The 20,298-nt window shown below is 42.9% G+C and overlaps 2 long non-coding RNA genes across 3 annotated transcripts; both read right to left on the bottom strand.

Annotated features, from left to right (window-relative positions):
- Positions 1-3,605: 3,605 nt before the first annotated feature.
- LOC131493185 (uncharacterized) lies at positions 3,606-5,128 on the bottom strand. The gene is made up of 2 exons (XR_009252501.1): positions 4,943-5,128; positions 3,606-4,433 (listed from the first exon to the last, which is right to left on the bottom strand). It is a non-coding gene; the product is annotated as an uncharacterized LOC131493185 (long non-coding RNA).
- Positions 5,129-5,373: 245 nt separating this feature from the next.
- Positions 5,374-10,315, bottom strand: LOC131493186 (uncharacterized). 2 transcript variants are annotated; one of them, XR_009252503.1, is made up of 3 exons: positions 9,995-10,315; positions 7,026-7,162; positions 5,374-6,138 (listed from the first exon to the last, which is right to left on the bottom strand). It is a non-coding gene; the product is annotated as an uncharacterized LOC131493186 (long non-coding RNA). The 2 variants fall into 2 exon arrangements; XR_009252502.1 differs by having other exon boundaries at positions 5,374-6,124; positions 9,995-10,311.
- Between the last annotated feature and the right edge of the window lie 9,983 nt (positions 10,316-20,298).

The raw sequence follows: 20,298 nt of genomic DNA, 5'->3' as shown, positions 1-20,298 counted from the left end.
TCTCCCAGACAGCTGAAAGAATTTGCAGATCTCAGAGCCACAGTTATAATCTTTGAGAAATCCTGAAAAGCAGGACATACCACACTATTTCAAATGAGAAACTATTTGGGCTCATTTTCAAAGAGATTGTACTTGTTTCTAGAAACTGTAATCAAGTACACAGGATGTTAATATCAACTGCTGCTAGTTTTTTAGAGTAAGTTATCAAGAAGGTTAACCCATTCGCTCACTCCACCAATATTTATTTGCTACCTGTTACATGTCAGGCCCTATTTGTTGCACTAGGGAAAAGACAGGAACAAAACAGACCCATGCCTTTCTATAGCTTCTATTCCACCAGGAGATTGTTAATTAATAAATAAACATGGGGCACCTGGGTGGCTCAGTCAGGTAAGGGACCAACTCTTGGTTTCAGCTCAGGTCCTGATCTCACAGTTCATGAGTTTGAGCCCTGCGTCAGGCTCTGTGCTGACAACGCAGAGCCTGCTTGGGATTCTCTCTCTGCCCATCCCCACTCATGCTGTCTCTGTCTCTCTCAAAATAAATAAATAAACATTAACAAATAAATAAACAAACAAACATAATTTCGGGTAGTAATAAACGTTATTCAGGAAATAAGGCAGGGTGGAAGGATGGCGGGAGGTGTGGTTTAAGTCTCTCAACACAACTGGCAATGGAACAGAGACTGAATGAAGTGAGGAGACAAGCCACAGGGAGGCCTGAGGGAATGCACACAGCTGAGAGCCCCCTAAGACAGGAACCCGGGGGTTTAAGGGACAGCAAGGAGGTCAGTGTGACCAGAGCAGAAAAGTGGAAGAGGTCACATGGGCAGTGAAAGGTGGCCTGGTGCCCGGCCATGCCAGGTCCTACAGGTCACTCACTGTGAGGACCTCAGCCTGACTTCTGAGCATGACAGGAAGCTATGGATGGTTTTGAGCAGGACAGTAATGCCATCTGATTTGGTTTTTGAAGAGATAACTCTGGCTGTTTTGTAGACACAAGAACAAGGCATCTCTGCTCTCTTCGTTGGAAGTAACATTTCCTTTGTACACCCACAATATTTAGCCCATGCTTGTTAGCCTTGGTTTTTGTGATTTCTGGGTGTGGGTCTTCCGCTACCCCCACAAGAGTGGCGTTTCCTTGGAGAGAAAAATCTAAGTTTTATTTGTCCTTGTCCTTTGGCCTTGACTACCCCCCCCACCCCTGGAGCACTCAGGTCCACTGGCACACGTACACCCATGCGCACACAATGACTAGAATATTGCTGAGCAAATGAAACCCTCAATAACTCTGAAAAATGACTAACAGGACAAGGAGGCAGGTTTCAACTGAAAAGGAGGAACTCTTGAACAGAGGAGTCAAAAAAATGGAATGGCCTGCCTTCAAAGATCACAGTTTTCTCTTAGAGAAGATACTCAAGACCTCCGCCGTGTGTAGGGCATGGTGTAGCCTGGCAATTGTATCATCAGATGGGTGATCATGCTTTTTAAGCATCTTCAGAAATCTGAGTTTTTATAATTGTAAGAATAATTGTTAAATCCTGAAAATTAACAGGAGTTGGTCCATGGAAGAGTCTGCATGATTCACCCCAAACAAGTTGTGCTTGGAGACACCTTGATGTGCCTTGTCAACTTGGCGAACTCCTTTTCATCGATCAAGCCTTTACCTAAATGCCCCTCTGTGTTGGCTTGTATTCTGTGTGTATTCTGGGCACCACAATTTGAGAGGAAAGTAGACAAATTAGCGCATGACCACAGGAGGTTAACCAGAGAGTGAAGGGTCTGAAAACCAAATTCTGTAAGAAACAGCTAGAAGCACTTAGATTTCCTCTAGGGAAAACAAACTAACAACAACAACAACAACAACAAAACAAAACAAAACAAAACAAAAAAACAACACTAAGGAGGGAGGGAGGAGGTACAGAAGGCACAGACATCTGCAGGTAGTGAAAGGACTCTCATGTAACAGGGCAGAACCATACTGCGTGCTCTTCATAAGGCAGGCGTAAGGTCAATGGGAAGAATTAAAAGAAGGCAGGTTTCTGTCCTGCTTAAAGAAGCCCCTTCTCAACACCTAACCAAGGCCTTTCCTGCAGCAGGAACAGTGTGTTTTAATTGAATGGGAGGTTTAACAGTTCAAGCTATTCAACACCCAAATAGTCTCACAAAGCCTCTAGAGCAGCTTCCAGAGAGCTGTAGAAGGGACACCTACTGGAATGATGTTAGACTGAATTAAATCAGGGGAGGTGGAAAGCTTTTGCATTAAGTCCAGCCATGAATGTTTGGCTGTGGCTGCCTGAAACACTAGTGAGAACATTCTGACTCTACATCTCTGCTCAGCAAGCATGTGGATGTCAATGGGCAATGTCTGCTGTAGAGGAGTAGGGAATGGCGGCAAGAATGCCAGCCATAAGAACAAAGGGCTCTTTCGACCCTTCAACTGTACGTTCCTCTGTCGCTATATGCTCGTGTATTGGGTCCTCGGTGGCCCGAGTACAAATGCAAGTGTGAAATTCAATAAAGCGTCTTCCAGTCTCCCAAATGGGTACACATGGTTGTATTCTGCAAAGTCAGCATGAAGCCCCCATCCATGAGCTCCATGGCTTTCAGATCTGCTCAGAGACCTGGGGCAGATGGCATTGATTCTGTTTGTTTCCTTAGAAAGAACAGTATTGATCTACCGCACCGTGAAACCTGCTCCTGGGTCGCCTGGTTCCAACAAGCAATTCCCTTGTCTTTGGCAGCCATTTCAAAGTCCCCTAGACACTCTATTTCTATTTGGCTCAGCCTCCAGCTAACAGTCTCCTCGTGCTGGGCACCACCAAGCCGCCCCCAGTTTTGTCAGTACGTAAAACTACTATTTTTCCACCTTCCAACAAAGCCACATCGAACACCTGCCTCTTCAGTGCCAGGAAGGGCACCAAGCACGTGGCATATGGTTGGCTCCAAACCTCAGTCTCATGTAGATAACAGATAAACAGATAAATCACCAAGTCTGACGTAGGCAACTCTGGCAAACAAAAGTGAAACTGTGGCTGGGCGAAGGCAGAGGAGGGAGGCCATGCTCTGCCAGAGGAGAGGGCTGGGGTGGCCAGCTGCTGCTGGGAGCGCCTTGATGGAGGCTCCGAAGAGGAGGGAGGTGGGTCTAGGAGAATGAGTAAAGATCTCTCCTAAAGTAACTAGTTCAATGTTACAGTTTGGAAGTCATCTCGAACGACCCGACAAGAGTTCCAAAGATTGGTCAACAAAGTGTGAAATCAGGGCCAGGGCTGGACGTGTTGTGAGGAAGATAAAGTTTGGCATTTCCCTTCCTCCTGGATCCTCTCTGCCTCCAACCTGGACATACTTCTTCAGGCCCAGGAAACCATCCCTTCCTCTAGCTCAGCCTACACCAGAAGAGGGCGCTCTGAGGCCTCACGCGATGTTGAGGGTCCCCTTCAAACACAGGGCTTGCCCACTAAGGCTGTGCTTGGGCCCCACCTCAAGGGAATGTTGCCAAACTCCAGAACACTCAGGCTCCCATCAGAACTGATCTTCCCCACCATGTTTCTGGCAGCATTATTCGCAATAACCAAAAAGTAGAAGCAACCAAGTGCACACCAAATGTGGTATAAACACATGGAATATTATATATTCATATAAACATATATAATGTTATAGTGGAATATTAACAAACCTTAAAAAGGAAGGAAAATCTGACACACGCTACATGAGAGACCCTTGAGGACATATGCTAAGTGAAATAAGTCAATCCCAAAAGGACAAATACTGTACGATTTCCCTTACGTGACTAGTCAGATTCATAGAAACAGAAAGCAGAATGCTGGTTGCCAGAGCTGTGGTGGGGCCGGGGGGGGGGGGGGGGGGAAGAGGGAGAACAGAAAGTTGTTGTTTAATGTTTACAGAGGTTCAGTTTTGCAAGACAAAAAAGTTCTGGAGATTGGTTACACCACAGTGGGAATGTACCATATTGCTACTGAACTACATGCTTAAAATGGCTAATATGGTAAACTTTATGCTTTGTGTATTTTACCGCAATTCAACATTTTTTAAATTATAAATACAAAATGAAACCAAAAAAATTGCAAAACTCCCCCAATCTTCCCGTGGTGGGATCCTCCAGAACTGAGCACAAGCTTCTGGAGGGAGCTGGCCTCACATCTCACTGTCTCTGATCCTGTGATCTCTGCCAAGAGAGATGCTATTTCAGCCAACAAACTGATCGTTCGAAATGGACGATAACAGGACAATGTGATACTCCTCCCAGATAGTGCACTGTAACTGGAATCTTCTGGAAATCATTCCTGGAAGCCAAGGGTTGTATGGAGCAGAGAACACTTAGGAGATGCAGTAGTCCTTGCAGAGAGAGGTTTGGGGGACCTCACTGGACTGGAAGCTCTGTGAGAGGTGAGAGAAAGCTGGTGCTTTTCATCACTGTTGTCAAAATTCAGGAGGAAAAAAAAAATAGAATTAAAACCAACGAATCACCAAAGTAGTGATTAGTAAAAGTTGGTTGTGCACATACCAAAAAGTCACTTTGCAAACTGGGAGCGCTCAAACCAAAACGTGGAATGGGGCTCAGGGGAATATCATTATAAAGCAGCATATATGGTGAGAAAGCAGTGACTGCTTATTCTTCACAGCGATTAATTATAATATTAGAATTTTCTTACATGATAGGGAGTTGGTCAGTGGTTACCTCACATCAACCTTGGGAAACAGTTTAAATTTTGCTTATAATTTTCAGAGGCATAAGCAAGAAATGACCCAGGTCAAGCTCGTCTTGCAAAATAAACTAAATTAAGCCCAGTTTGTATGACTGGTGTTGTCTGCTTAGGGAATTTTCAAAGCTGGTCTGCATTCAATTTTTATTTTAACATTTCTTCCCTTTTGGTCACGCTCTCAAGCAGCTGACCAACCCGTGGAATGCTGGTCTCGCTTACCACTGCTGATGTAGCCAGATCGAAGAGTTACACCTTCAGTGTTCCCACTGAGTTGTCAGGACAGAGGGCCATGTAGTCACTGTCTTCATTATTTGTGGTTATTTTTGATTTCGTCCCGTTCTCTGAAACTGATGGATACCGTTTGGCATTTGAGTGGCTGCCGGCAGGCACCTAAAACCCTCACGAGTATATTGGGGCGCCTGGGTGGCGCAGTCGGTTAAGCGTCCGACTTCAGCCAGGTCACGATCTCGCGGTCTGTGAGTTCGAGCCCCGCGTCAGGCTCTGGGCTGATGGCTCGGAGCCTGGAGCCTATTTCCGATTCTGTGTCTCCCTCTCTCTCTGCCCCTCCCCCGTTCATGCTCTGTCTCTCTCTGTCCCAAAAATAAATAAAAAACGTTGAAAAAAAAATTAAAAAAAAAAACAACAACCCTCACGAGTATATCACGCGCCAGAGAGGTTAAGATGATGACTGTAAGAATAACAGCCAAGGATTGAGAAATTCCCCAGAGTAGAGATTCCCCAAAAGAGCCAAGGTTTAACCAGTTATATAACGCAAACAGGTTATAATTTTTTTTAAGTTATTTACATAAGCACAAAACGATACGCTAGTAAACACACATCCTCATGGCTACTCAGGACAGCATGAACATGAGGGTGTTTCCTTTCAGGAGGTGCTATTGTTGGTGACCTTCCAATTAAGTTAGACCTCTACATGATGTGAGCAATCAGGTGACTTAATGAGAGGCATTTCTACAGAAACATAAGAAAAACAAAGATTAATAGTTTGGGAAAACTATAAATTCAGCTTCTGAGTTTGGATCACGGCCAGTTGAGAAGATGTCTAGATGTCGGGTTCTAAGCATCTTCCGGTGGAGCGAGGGCAGGCAGCGGCAATCCGACAAATTTTTCTGGTTTGCAGTGTGAATGTCTCTGGTGATCTTTCTGAGTGGCCACACAGCCACAGGCATGAAAATTGTCCACACGTGAGCTGTTGCAGTGGTTTCCCTGAAGTTTACATCAAATTGTCCAGCTTCAGCTTGCATGGCTTTGGAAAAGGGCGATGTTAGTTTCATCGTGATTCCAAGTCCAAAGAATGGGAGAAGATTGGAAATGTTTGTTTGGAGAGTTCTAGCCAAATATTAGAGGAAACTGGAAGAATTCATAATCCTGTCCAGCTTATAGCTAGAAGACAAAACCTCAAAGACAATTAGCAGCAATCAAATCTGATATCCACAAAGGCACATTACTGAAACATAATTTTTCTCTCTATAATCATCCCCATTTCTACCAATGATAGCCATAGTAAGGCTAATTTGTTTGCAAATGAACTCTAGTTTCAATAAATTTGGCCTGATTATTTACTTAAGTGCAGCAAGAACAGTGATTGAACATAGAGGCTCTTTTAAATCTGCTTTGCTGGAACTTTTCATAAAGAATCTCAGATTGGACTTTCAAAAGCTTCGCAAGGCTTGAAAGCCAAGCCAAGGACTTGTCCAATTGTGTCTTGTAACAAGGAGAATAGATTCTTACTGAAGTTATGCAAATACATATACTGTCATTAAAAAAAGAATATTTAAAAAGAGTTTCAGAATTCTGGAGGGATCAGAGAAGGAGAAAAACAGAAATGTTTCAACCTTCGTTGCAAAAATACACTTTATCAAATTGCTGTAAGGTATAGACAGCTGAAAGAGAGGAGGAAAAATGTCCTTTAAATCGGAAAACACTATATTAAAGAACTAGCATAATACCTGAGGAGGGCATTTGTCGGGATGAGCACTAGGTGTTGTATATGAGCGATGCACCACAGGACTCTACTCCAAAAACCAAGAGCACACTTTACACACTGTATGTGAGCCAATTTGACAATAAATTATATTTAAAAAAAAAAGAACTAGAATGTTTTGAATGAAGTCATAAAAATTATAATCATGTTCATCAGTTTATTCAATGTTATACAATTAATTCTCATTTTTGCCTCATCTTGGGTCAGCAGCTTTATGAATCAATCTGTTTTCCATAAAAGTTTTAGAAATTCTTACCAAGTTTAGTGTTATGATCTTATCAAAGGTTATCAAAAACCTACCTTTTAGAATACTCATCAGGGGCTTTTCCATGGATCTTTTTGAACATGAAGCATTTTTGCAGGAACACTTTGCAAAAGCCTCAGAGAAAAGCTGTCTGTATATGGCAAAAGACTTAAAAATGGCCGTGGTGAAAGATCTGATGAAAGTTCACATATACACACACACACCAAAAGGATGTAATTGGCAACTAAATTTGGTTGTTTTTGTGATGTACAATATTTTAAGATAGTAGCTGGAATTATTATTAAAAACATTATATTAGGATATGTCAGATTTTTAAGAATTTCATACTAATATAGGGGTGCCTGGGTAGCTCAGTTGGTTAAGCATCCAACTCTTGATTTTGGTTCAGGTAGGTCATGATCTCGTGGGTCATGGGATTGAGCCCCACGTTGTGTTCCATGCTGATAGCATAGACCCTGCTTGGGGCTTTCTCTCTCCCTTTCTCTCTGCCCCTCCCCCCATAAATAAAATTTTTTAAAAAGGTTAAAATTTTTTTTCATACAAATATATATCTAAAGAAAGTTTGGCAGCACTTCCTATTTGACAATGCTTCCCATGCAATTTAACATACACAAAAAGTTACATGGTTGTAAAAAACAGTTCTTTTGATAGAGAAGACTAATTTTTCTTAAGTAATCGAAAACCTGATAAAGACAAAACATAGTCTTTGTTTTCTAGGCAGATGACATTAAAGGTGAACAAACTTCGCTTACAATTTTTTTTTATTAAGAGCAGACAATCGAAAAGTTTGTGATTTTAACAAAGAGAAAATCAATTCTGATTTTTCACCAGCGTACTTTTTTTTTTTTTTTTTTACAGTTTATTTATTTATTTATTTTGGAGGGATGGAGCGGCAGAGAGAGAGGGGGAGAGAAAGAGGATTTCCCAGCAGGCTCCACACTGTCAGCACGGTGGAGCCTGATGCGGGGCTCAAACTCACCAACCGGCAGATCATGACCTGAGCCGAAATCAAGAGACGGAGCCACCCTGGTGCCCCTACCAGTGTACTTTAGATATTAAAATTCTCCTTTTCTTTTTAACTCAAATCTTTTCCAATCCTATTTGACTACACCTAAAATTCCTTTCTCAATGTTCTTTTTCCATAAACCATCTATAACTTTCTATATTCATTCAGCTTTTCCCCTGTCTTTTCCCTTCTTATTCTAGAACAAACATTTTACTTTAGGACAAAAGTACTCTGTTTAAAAAAAAAAATTCCTATGTCCTCCATATCTTTCCTTACCCAAAACAAAACAAACAAATAAACAAAACATATTCTATTTTCCTTACCTATTTGCCTATATAGCCATTTTCTTTCACCCTTATCTCTAGTGGTTTTAATTACTTATATTATTAGAACTCTTGATTATGAGAACCCTTAGTTCCTAGTGAACACTAAGAAGTAAGCAATTGTGGACTGGCAAATTTATAAATACATTTCATAATCTGTGGGAGTATATTTTCTTCAGAGTAAATTTTTCAGTGTGGCACAAAACATGTTTATTAATGGGCCCCAATAGCTTTTGTCTCTATGTAAAAGAAATTTTCAAGCTAAAAGTAGATAAACTTATATTTAGCATTTAATGTTTATCATCTTTGGAAATAATTTAGATATTTAATGAATATTCATTATTTAGTTTAACTTAGTATGAACATTCATTTTATTTACAGCCATTTAAATTACTTGTTTTCAACAATTATTCTTTAATTACATATTAAACAGTTAACCATCACCTTAAGTTATTTTTCTTATTGAATTTTTTTAGTGTTTATTTATTTTTGAGACAGAGAGAGCACCAAAGAGGGAGGGGCAGAGAGAGGCAGGGGACAGAGGATCTGAAGCGGCCTCTGCACTGACAGCAGGGAGCCTGATGTGGGGCTCAAACTCAGGAACTGCAAGTTCACAACCTGAGCCAAAGTCCAAAGTTCAACCGACTGAGCCACCCAGGAGCCCCTTTCTTGTTTACAAATTTTGAAGACACGCCTGCTTTTATTAAACCAACAAATTCAAACTAGCTTTTATTTATCAAACATCCCAGATTGTGTGAACTTAAAAAACATTTAGGTTTGGGGTATTTGGGTGGCTCAGTCAAAGTATCAGACTCTTGATTTTAACTCAGGTCATGATCTCATGGGTTGTGAGATCCAGCCCCGTGTTGGGCTCTGCACTGACAGTGAGGAGCCTGTTAGGGATTCTCTCTCTCCCTCTCTCTGCCCCTCCTTTCTTCTCTCTCTCTCTCTCTCTCCCTCTCTCAAAATAAATAAACTGAAAAAAAATTTTTTTACGTTACTTTCTATATTTCTGAGACTATGTTTGATGTATATAAATGCTTGATTTTCTTGAAGTCAATTAAATGGAGCTCTTTACAAATTAATTTTTGCAATACCATCCAGAAGTAGGAAAATATCACATATCTATAATATATATACATGGACATACATCAACATACAAACAGATCTCATAGCTGTTGTTTAAAAATTTTTTTAACCATGTCTCAGATAAAAAACTTAAAAGAATAATTGTATTCAAATTACATTTCTGGCAGAGGGACTAAGTTAAGGCTATTTATTTCAATGGCCAAAGAGTTTTCACTAAAGATTTTTTACTTGCATGCTGTCAAGACCCACTTAGAGCTGTTTGTGGAGTCAGTTAATCTTTTAGAAGCTTCTGCAAACCAATCAAAGAATGCATTTCATTGTTTCTGAGACGTTTGGAATCTCTCTTTTAAGGATGCCCTTTAAGATAAACTTATCTAAGTTAAAGTTTCCCCAAAGTGGCCACTACAGTTCCAAAAGTTCACCCATTTTCCAAAAAGGCACAAGATTTTGGTTCATAGACCACGTGGTCTTTACCTTTAGGTTTCCTAAAATGTCTTAACTATGAAGGGTCCTAGTTTTCAACAGCAGTTCCAAAACACAGAGAGTCACGTGCCCCCACCCTTTTAAACAGAATAGGGTGACTTACCAAGACACTTCCACAAATAAAATCACAATATAGTCCGAGAGCTCCAAACACAAAGAAAGTGGAGCTTGGATCCAAGAGAGACTGACCCTCAAATTCTGGGGTCGCAAAAAAGCCGGGGGCTCGGCAGGCTCTGTGGGCACCGGCACCTGTTTGCTCACCGGCCTCCGAGTCATCAGGCGTCTTCTCTGAATTCAACTTCTCACACCATGAAATGTCAAAAGTTCAGAAATAACAGCAGCAATACCGATGACTCACCAAAGTAGTCGTTAGTAGAAGTTGAGTGTGCACACACCAAAAAAGGCAGTTTGTAAACTGGGAGCACTCAAGCCAAAACATGCAATGGGGCTCAGAGGTCTATTGTTAGAAAGCACATATACAGTGAGAAAGCGGTCACTGCTTATTCTTCACAATGATTGGTTATAATGTTAGAATTTCCTTACATGATAGGGAATTGGTCAGCGGTCACCTCATAACAACCTTGGGAAGCAGCTTCAGTTTTGCTTATAGTTTTCAGAGGCTTTACCACGCAATGACCCAGGTCAAGTTAGTCTCACAAAATAAGCTAAATTAAGCTTTGTTTTTATGACCAAACTGCTTTTGTCTGTTGAGGGAATTTTCAAAGCTGGTCTCCATTTGTTTTTTATTTTAACACTGCTTTACCCCAGACCTTGGCCCTGAGCCTGGGGCTTAGAGACACTCAAAATGGTTTTATTTTCCCCAATAACAGTGAATGAAGCTGGGCCTCTTGAATAACACAAAGCAGGCAGTTTTAAGCATCAAGCACCTTATGGGAAAGGATGTATTTTCTACTTGTTCACGAAACAAGTTTTGTCTGCTGACATCCCTTCCTTTAGATGGACTGTGTCTCCCTCATTCCTGCGGTTGGTCAACCACTGCATCCTTCACCATGGGCCACAGGGGTGGGCATATGACTCTGGTCGAGTCAACTATAGCACTACATCCTTTGGACCCACTGTCTGGTCCATATGTGGGTACAGGACCCAAGCAGGGTCAATAAGAATCCTTCCATGGGATCTGCATGCAGACGCAAAGATAGGTTGTGAGTCCTTTTGGCTCATAAGAAGGAGTCATCCTTCCCACCAACTAGACAGATCCGGCCTCAGAAGGAAGCCACAGAAGCAGGGCCCGGAGCTGGAGAAAAGGAGATAGCATGCCAACTTCGGTATTTTAACCCCTGGATGCAGCAGTGCTTAAACCCAGACCCACTCTAGAACATTTCATTTATGGGAGTCGATAAATTCTTTTTTTTTTTTTTTCCTTTAAGCTTGTTTGAGTTGGGCTTATAGACCTTGCAGCAAAGAATCCTGACAAATACAGTCTGTTCATTTCAGTTTGTGTGTTTCCCATATGTATTTCACCTTATCACATTGACTATTTTTAAGCGCCCACAAAATGTATTCTGCACATCTTTGTACGCAGGGCACCAAGACCCAGCATACAAATCAGGAGGGAAAGATTTAGAAAAGCCTGTGTTTGTCCTAAGGGACATTCTAATACAAGTGAAGGGTTAGGAGAAGGAAAGAATTTCATTTAACCAGTATTTTTAAATTATCTGCTATGTACCAGATGTTTTCACAAGTAATTGTAGTTCATCATCCCCAACCCTGAAAATAAGGTAGTCATATATGTACTTTACAGATAAAATCATAGTTCAGAGAGGTTAAACAACTTGCCCGAACTACCCAGCTATTAAGAGATAGAGAAAGCTTTCAAACTCAGGCCTCTAATTCCAAGCTCAGTGGCCTTGCCACGGCACAAGCCTGCCTCTTAGACAGGAGATAAGACAAGCTCAGTGCCAGGATAAGGAAAATAGAGGAATTCATTCATTGATCCATTCAAAAAATTCTTATTCAGTGTCTGTTATTCACTAATGTCTGTGAAAATCCTTATTAAACCAGGATATACTACATACATGCAAAATATTATCAACATGTGCAAGTCCCCACACTAGGCACGATAGAAGGGGGGAATACAAATGAATAAAGCAGCCTTTTGCTCAGGGGCATATGATAAAGTAGACCTAGAAACACCACATGGCAAAGTATGATTAATGGCATAAGACGGTTCAAAGTGCTTTGAGAGTTCTGAGCAGGAAATGTTCACATCTGATTGAGGGAGCCGGAAAGACTTCATCAAAAAAAAAGTGTGTTAGGTAAGTGCAAATGAATGTAGTGCTAATGATGTGTTTACCCAGATGCCAATGGGATTTTGGAAAGAATGGGAAATAAAAATGAAAAAGAAAAGGAAGAAGGAAGGAAGGGAGAGAGAGAGAAAGGAGGGAGGGTGGGAGGGAGAGTGGAGGGAGGGAAGATGGGGGAGGGGAAGGGAAGAGAAGGGAAGAAAGGAAAAGGAGAAAAGAAAGGGAGAGACGCAAGGAGGGAGGAGAAAGGAGGTGAGCAAGCAGACGGGCATGCAGGCGCAGCATGGCCGCGGGGCTGTGGCCTAGGTAGCAGGCCGCGGAATGGGTGTTCTAACCTTTTGTTCCACAGACACTTTGTTAGCGCAGGCAGGCCTCTGGATTACTCACTCATCCATTTTACTTATCACTGCAAAATAATTTAAATTATTACTTAATCCGGTAACCCCCACATCTTAGATCAGAAGAAACCTTGTGACTGCAAAACTCTAGAGGTTTTTAACTTGAGTAAGAACAAGAACCACCGGGGGAGCTTGCTCAAATGCAGACCCCTAGACCTTCTCTCCAAAGATTCATTTTCAATAGTACTAGTTTGAGTCTCGGGAATTTGTTTTTTTAATCTAAATCCAAGTCAGTTAACATATAGCATAATAATGGTTTCAGGAGAAGAATTTAGTGATTCATTACTTATATATAACACCCAGTGCTCATCCCAACAAGTGCCCTCCTTAATGCCCATCACCCATTTAGCCCATCACCCCACCCAACACCCCTCCAGCAATCCTCAGTTTGTTCTCTGTATTTAAGAGTCTCTTATGGTTTGTCTCCCTCTCTGTTTTTATCTTATTTTTCCTTCCTCTCCCCTATGTTATCTGTTTTGTTTCTTAAATTCCACGTATGAGGGAAATCATACGATATTTGTCTTTCTCTGACTTATTTCGCTTAGCACAATACATTCTAGTTCTACTCACATTGTTGCAAATGGCAAGATTTCATTTTTTGATTGCCCAGTAATATTCCATTGTATAATATACCACATCTTCTTTATCCATTCGTCAGTTGATGGACATTTGGGCTCTTTCCATAATTTGGCTATTGTTGATAGTGCTGCTATAAACATTGGGATGCATTGTGCCCCTTCAAGTCAGCATTTTTGTGTCCTTTGGATAAATGCTAGAAGTGCAGTTGCTGGGTCGTAGGGTAGTTCTATTTTTAATTTTTGAGGAATCTCCATACTGTTTTCCAGAGTGGCTGCACCAGTTTGCATTCCTACCAGCAGTGCAAAAGTGTTCCCCTTTCTCCACATCCTTGTCAACATCTGCTGTTTCCTGAGTTGTTTATTCTGACAGGTATGAGGTAGTATCTCATTGTGGTTTTGATTCGTATTTGCTTGATGACGAGTGATGTTGATCTTTTCATGAGTCTGTGCCATCTGGATGAACAGGTGTCTGTTCATGTCTTTTGTCCATTTCTTCCCTGGATTATTTGGTTTTTGGGTGTTGAGTTTGAGAAATTCTTTATAGATTGCGAATACTAACGCTTTATCCAATATGTCATTTGCAAATATCTTCTCCCTTTTTATCCATTGCATTTTAGTCTTGTTGGTTGTTTCCTTTGCTGTGTAGGAGCTTTTTATCTCGATGAGGTCCCAATACTTCATTTTGTTTTTGTTTCCCTTGCCTCTGGAGACATGTCTAGTAAGAAGTTGCTCTGGCCAAGGTCAAAGAGCTTTTTGCCTGTGTTCTCCTCTAGTATTTTGATGGTTTCCTGTCTCACATTTAGGTCTTTCATTCATGTTGAATATATTTTTGTGTTTGGTGTAAGAAAGTGGTCCGGTTTCATTCTTAAAATAGTCACTTAGGTGAATCTGATGCAAGTGCTCTGAGGCCCGCATTTCGAGAAACACCGAAGCCTAACTCTATTGTTTCACAGGTAAAGGAGTCCCAGAGAGGTCAAAAGACTTGTTCAAGGTCACACAGCTAGATTAGTGAAAGATCTAGGCCCAGAACTCAGGTCTATGGACTCCTAGTCCGTTGTTGTTGTTGTTGTTGTTGTTTCCCCCGCTAGCATTACTAGCTATACACCTCAGGGTTTGCCCTACATATTGATAATGTAGGAAGGTAGATCAGCCCTCAGCTTCCAGGAACATCCATATGGACCATGCTCTGAGAATCAGGGTTCTGAAGCACCCCAGGGTGCAAGATTTCTAAGCTTGCTACCCAGATTCAAGTGTTAACTCACAAATAGTTAGCACTAAATAAATATTGGTTTACTTGATAACTCGCTAGCTGGAATACAATAAACAAAAAGAAAACAGGACGTTTCAATGAATCTATAGGTAAAAGAATAAGACCTCTTCTCAGTCACCTTCTTACAGCATCTCCTCTCCATAAGGTTACCCTTGATTCAAGCTAATGTAATGAGTATTTATTTAAGCAACTTCTATTTTCAAGACCCTATGCCTTGTGCTTAAGAGATACAAGATTAAAAATCTACTTGTCTAATTGGATGAGTGCCACAAAAGTGACACACTGTAGGGGTTCAAAAAAAGAAATATTTACCTATTCAGGGAAATCAGACTATACCCTAGTGAGATGTGTTTTGAGACGAGTCTTAAAGAATAAGCAGTATTTCATTGGGTGAAATATGAAGGAAAGGTGATCCAGGTGGGACCAGCAAGATGTGAAAGAAATAATAAATAGCTCACTTTGGCAGTAGCTTGGGAACCAATGAGAAAGTAATGGGATTATAAGATCAGAAAGATCAGAAAAGACCCTGCAGTGGAAGACTTACAGATTTAGGATGGAAAGTTTGGACTAAATCTGAAGCATTAAGAAATCATTGAAAATGTTTGATTGCTTTGATGTTTTAGGGAGATGTTTCTGATAAAGGTGTTGTGTAGGGGGGTCAGAAGGTGGGAGAGCCAGGAGGCAGGAACATCACCCGGGAAGATAGTCAACTTGAGAGAGAAGTAATGAAGGCGAGGACGCGACCAAAGGCAAAAGTGACCATAACAGTTGATTGTCTGTGGTAGGAAAAGGACAGGAGCATATGGATGACCCTGAAATTTCAAAGTTGGACAACTGAATAATCAGACATGGGGAAGCAGAGAAGTAAAGTTGGTTTGGCTTGGGTAATGGTGAAAATGTTGGTGTTAAATGCTCAGATGACAGCTTCCTAGACACATACAACTACTTATCAAAAAGCTGGCCATGCTGGAGTTAGAGATGAGGAGACAGGGGTTAGCTAGGGGTGTAGAGGAATCATCCACAAAATGTGATCGTGGAAGCTGCTAGGATGGGTGAAAGCAATGAGATAAAAAAGTACAAAGGGAGAATAGCGAAGAGGGCTATAATGGTTACAAGTTTCAACTGCAAGTAACAGAAAGCCCTAAGCATTATGATTTAAACAATCCAAGGAATTTATTGACTCATGTAACTGAAAAATCCTAGCTTCTGACCACCGCACACAATCAGGGATCTGGATCCACCAGGCTTCAGTTCTCTCAACTCTGATCTAGTCTGTGTTTTGACTTCATCTTCGTACTAGATTGCCTCAAGTTTGTAAGATGGTGGCCAACAGCAATTAGCAATCAGATTTATATGCTTTATCATTTATACCCAAGAGGAGAGAAAGAACTGGCTTCCCTCAGCTACGAAACAAAAGTCTTGAGCTTTGCTCTCACCCAATCACCATAGGTCACATGTAAATGTCACATGTTGATTGCTCTGGTCTTCTTTCCCTTGAACTATCACTGTGGTAGGAGGAATTGGCTTATACTCATGGCCTTAGAGCAGTCATCGCTTACCACTACAGCTGGTTGTGGGATCAATTCCACCCAATTCTTCTGGCTGCCATAGAGTGGGATGTAGAGATAATTTAAAGTTCACTAAAAGGTCCAAGAACAGATTCTTCTTGAGGTATAACGTTGGTAGGAGAGAAGGAACTCTAAGGAAATTGCACTGCCACGGAACACCAGACAGGAGATAATTTCACAACAGTCAACAAGGTGGTGGGGATGATGACTGACAAAAAATCATTTGCTCGGGTGACTAAGAAAATTATTGGTAACCTTGAGATGGCCGCTTCAGCTGAGCGTTGGTCATCAGTGAAAGAACAAAAGGCTGAGAAGGAAGTGGCAGGTGAGAAGGTGATGTGGAGATCATTCCCTCAGAATGATGGATTGTGACAGAAGAAGAGAATAGTTCAGGAGAGAAGGAAAAATTGCTTGTGGCTTTTAGGAAAAGGGAGATGGGGATATTTGCAGGCTTTGGAGAAAAAGCAGGAGGGACAGATGATGGAAGAGTGGAAAGGCAGATGCAGCATGGTTTTGAAGAGACGGGAAGGAACAAGGTCAACCATGCAGGCAGTGAGGTTTGTTTGGAGAGGAAATGTGGCACCTCTTCCTCAGAGATTGGCCTCAGAGGGGAGCCAGGGTGAAAATAGCAGGAAGTTGAGGAAACTCAGGGACACACGCCTGTAAAATCACCTCTGGAGGGTGAGGGTGGCTGGATGCCGCAGGCAGGCCCAGAAGATTTGGAACAACCTGCAGGAATTCATTAGGAGGCTACAAAAATAGGAATAAAAAGACGGGAGAATTACGAACCAGTAGTCTTCCTGGAGACCAGTCTGGCACCTTGCAACAAAAGCCATAAAAGTGTTTCTAGCCTTTGACCCAATAATCTCTCTTCTGGGAGTATATACCATGAAAATAACTGAAAAGGAAATATAAGCTATTTGCAAAAAGATGTTTATTGCTGCCTTGTTGATAATAGGAGAATCCTGGAAACCATCCAAATGCTCCACGATTGGGGAATGGTTAAGTAAACTATGGAACGTTAATACGATAGAATATTATATAACCATTTCCAATGATAAATAGCAGTTCTTGTCAACACATGAGAAAGCGTACACAGAAAAAATGTTAGGCGAACAAGGTAGAGTATGAAATAGGACGGATACGTTGATTTCTACCCCCAGAAAATGATGCTAACACAATGCTGTGGTTCATGAAAGGTCACTGAATTATGTAAACAGTTGGTGTGAGGAGGCGAAGAGATTTTTTTCTCCCTTTATAAAATGGCTCAAATACACATTTTTTTTTTAATTTTTTTTTTCAACGTTTTTTATTTATTTTTGAGACAGAGAGAGACAGAGCATGAACGGGGGAGGGGCAGAGAGAGAGGGAGGCACAGAAGCGGAAACAGGCTCCAGGCTCTGAGCCATCAGCCCAGAGCCTGACGCGGGGCTCGAACTCACGGACCGCGAGATCGTGACCTGGCTGAAGTCGGACGCTTAACCGACTGCGCCACCCAGGCGCCCCTCAAATACACATTTTTTAAAAAGCTGTCAAGCAGCTGGAGCTAGTCAGCGTGCATTCGTAGTGATGCTGATCTGCAGGGCTCCCGGGCAATCTCCTTCTGCAGAGAAAGGAAGAGTGAGAGCCATTCAAAGCCAAAGTCTGGGAAGGTGGTAGGTCAGGAAGGCAGGGGGGAGAAACCGAGGCAAGAGATGACCAAGTTCTTTGCTAAATAGCTCCTTATGGTCCAGGCTTTGTAGGGAGGTGAGCAAAGACAGAAGAGATAAGGGCGCTCAGGCAGTGGAGAGACTGAAGACCCTCGGAGGGGGTGGGTTATGCTAATGGAAGTGAGTAGGGGGGAGCTTTGGGGTCCTCGGGTGGCATGACAGAACTGGGGGCCATGGGATGATGAGAAGAAGGGACTGAGGTGTGGTTGAGGGGGAGGGTGGAAAGAGGTTCCTGGAGTAAAAGAGCTAGAAGGTCAGCAGTGTTAGATAAACAGGTTTGGAATGAACCAAAAATTATTATAAACACAATGGCCATCCATTCATTTATTCACCCAACAAATACTTACTGAGCTTTAGCCACGTGCCAGGCTCTGTGGTAGGCACTAGGGAACCAACAGTGAACAAAACAGTGTGATTTACTGCGCCTAGACCGCACCCTGCAGGGTGGCCCTGAACCACTTTTCCTCTCTACTGCAGGTCCTACTATCTGATTGGCATTTAGTTACTTTTGCTTAAGAGAATATAGAGGAGGGAAGGCCATCAGGGCCCACTGACCTGCCCTAGAGCAGTTGGAGACTTGCTACCCCTAGGAGGTGGGCACAGCAGAGATGGAGAGTCAGAATTGGAGAAGAGAGGAGAGGAGACACCATCCTTTCTAGAACCAGAGGGAGTGACACGAAGATTGAATGCAGGGACACATGAAGATATATGAAGCTAGAGAGTGGCATATCTGGGAATGCATGCCTAGAAGTTCTCAGTGTCTTCCATGAAGTCATTCATTTTACCATTTACTGGGCATCTACCTGGGTACACAGGTCTGGACTGGGGATCGTGGGGTCTGTAGAGATGAAAAAACTCACTACTATTCTCAGAACACTCATAAAGCTGTAAAATCAGAGTTGGTCTTGAAAACTGGGGCTTAGGAAGAGAGGAGGCACTCCTGAATCCTCCAGTGAAGGAAGAAGCTGTGACAAGTGCCCAGGACTCTGTCCCCCTCCAGAGTTACCTGAAACCTGGGGCCGGGAGCGAGAACACTGCCCTGTACAGGTTTTCCAGGCCTTAGCCAGAGGCTACAGGAACACAGGGGTGGGATGCTGCAGGGAGAGGAGCTGAGATGCTGGCTGCATAGCAGGGCTGGGGAGGGAAAGTGAAGGCGGTTGAGTGATGGGGGCTGGTTCCAGGAAGGTGACAAAGATCCTTCTCTAGGGCCTTGCCTTGTTTGGGGAAGAATAGACAAAGGCCTTCAGAGCAAGCGGTATGATGTCCTGGAGGCAGAGAAAGCCTGAGCACAGAGGGCCGGATTGATGGGATCTGGCTTGGGAGCTAGACATCAGCACAGTCCTTCTGCCAGTCCACCTAAGAGACTACTGGCACCAGAGGGTGCAGTCATTTAGTCAGTCAACAAACATTTACTGAGCTCAGACAGTCCTGGCTTCTATTTCTTACTCTGCCATCTACTAACCCCGTGTCCTTGGACAGGTCCCTCTACTTCTCCAAGTCTCAATAATGTATATGAAGGACATTCAGAATGCTGAATAAGCCATCAGTACATGTTAGCTAGTATTTTTATTAAGAACTATGTCTAGTTCCGTGAGGGATACAGAGAGGAGCAAGATACAACCCACCCCTCCCTTCCTGCTAGAACTTCCTGTAATGAAGAGAGACAGATATAAACAAGGGATTACAAACAACTAGACTATAGTGCAGTAATTGTTAAAACAGTAGCATGCCTGCTATGGGAGCCTGGAGGAAGAAATAATTAGTTCTGCCTGGAGAGGTCAGGGAAGGCTTCCCAGAGGAGGAGACATTTGAGCTGGGCCACAAAGCGGATCACCTGGCAGAGAAGAGGGAGAAAGGCATTACGGGAGAACAACTGCCTTGAGCAAAAACAGGCAGACATGCAAGGCAGCGTGGGTTTGGGGAATAGTGACTAGCACTCCTAGAGAGCAGTCTGGCAGGGAGAGGTGGGCAGAGAGCTGGAGGGCCACTTGGGGGCATGCCCGGAAGAGCCTTGGGCTCAGGGCCTGGGCTAAGGTGTGGAGATGGCCAGCTGCCACAGTGGGCAATTTCTGAGGTTTTGTCAGCAAGGGAGTGAGATGTCTCTGGTGGGACGGGGGGAAGGGGCGCAGGGGGGGGGGGGGGTGGGGGGGGCAGAAGGAAGAAGTTGAGAGCAGGTACAGGGACGCCAGCAGGAGCCTGAGGCTCAGCTCAGATCCTGCCCCCCTGCCGCCACCCTCCAGCACTCCCCCAAACATTTCTCCGTTTCTCGCTTGGGGATCCCATCGCTGTACCCATAGCAGCCAGGCCACCCACACATTCCCTGCAGCAGGCGACAGGTTCCCCTTGCGAATACAGTGCCAAGAACCACGGGTCCAGAGTCCCTCTCCTGCCATTCTGGGGGTGCTCTGTGAGGCCCACACCAGCTTGGGGACCGTCGGGAGGCAGCCTTGGACTCTTTCACAGGAAGAGTAAAAGGACATTCCCCACCTGTTAAGTTGATTTTCCTTTTCAAAAAGAGAGAGCTTTGCTGATGAAGAGCGATAAGTGTCTTTCACTGGTGAGGAAAGGATTTTAATAATGTCTGCTGATGACTCTTGCCCTGCTCCACCGAGATACAGAG

The sequence above is a fragment of the Neofelis nebulosa genome, chromosome 13 (genome assembly GCF_028018385.1).
Source record: "Neofelis nebulosa isolate mNeoNeb1 chromosome 13, mNeoNeb1.pri, whole genome shotgun sequence".
In the NCBI taxonomy this organism is placed as follows: Eukaryota; Metazoa; Chordata; class Mammalia; order Carnivora; family Felidae; genus Neofelis; species Neofelis nebulosa.
Note: the sequence above shows the minus strand (reverse complement) of the source record. Positions and strands in the feature narration are given on the sequence as shown.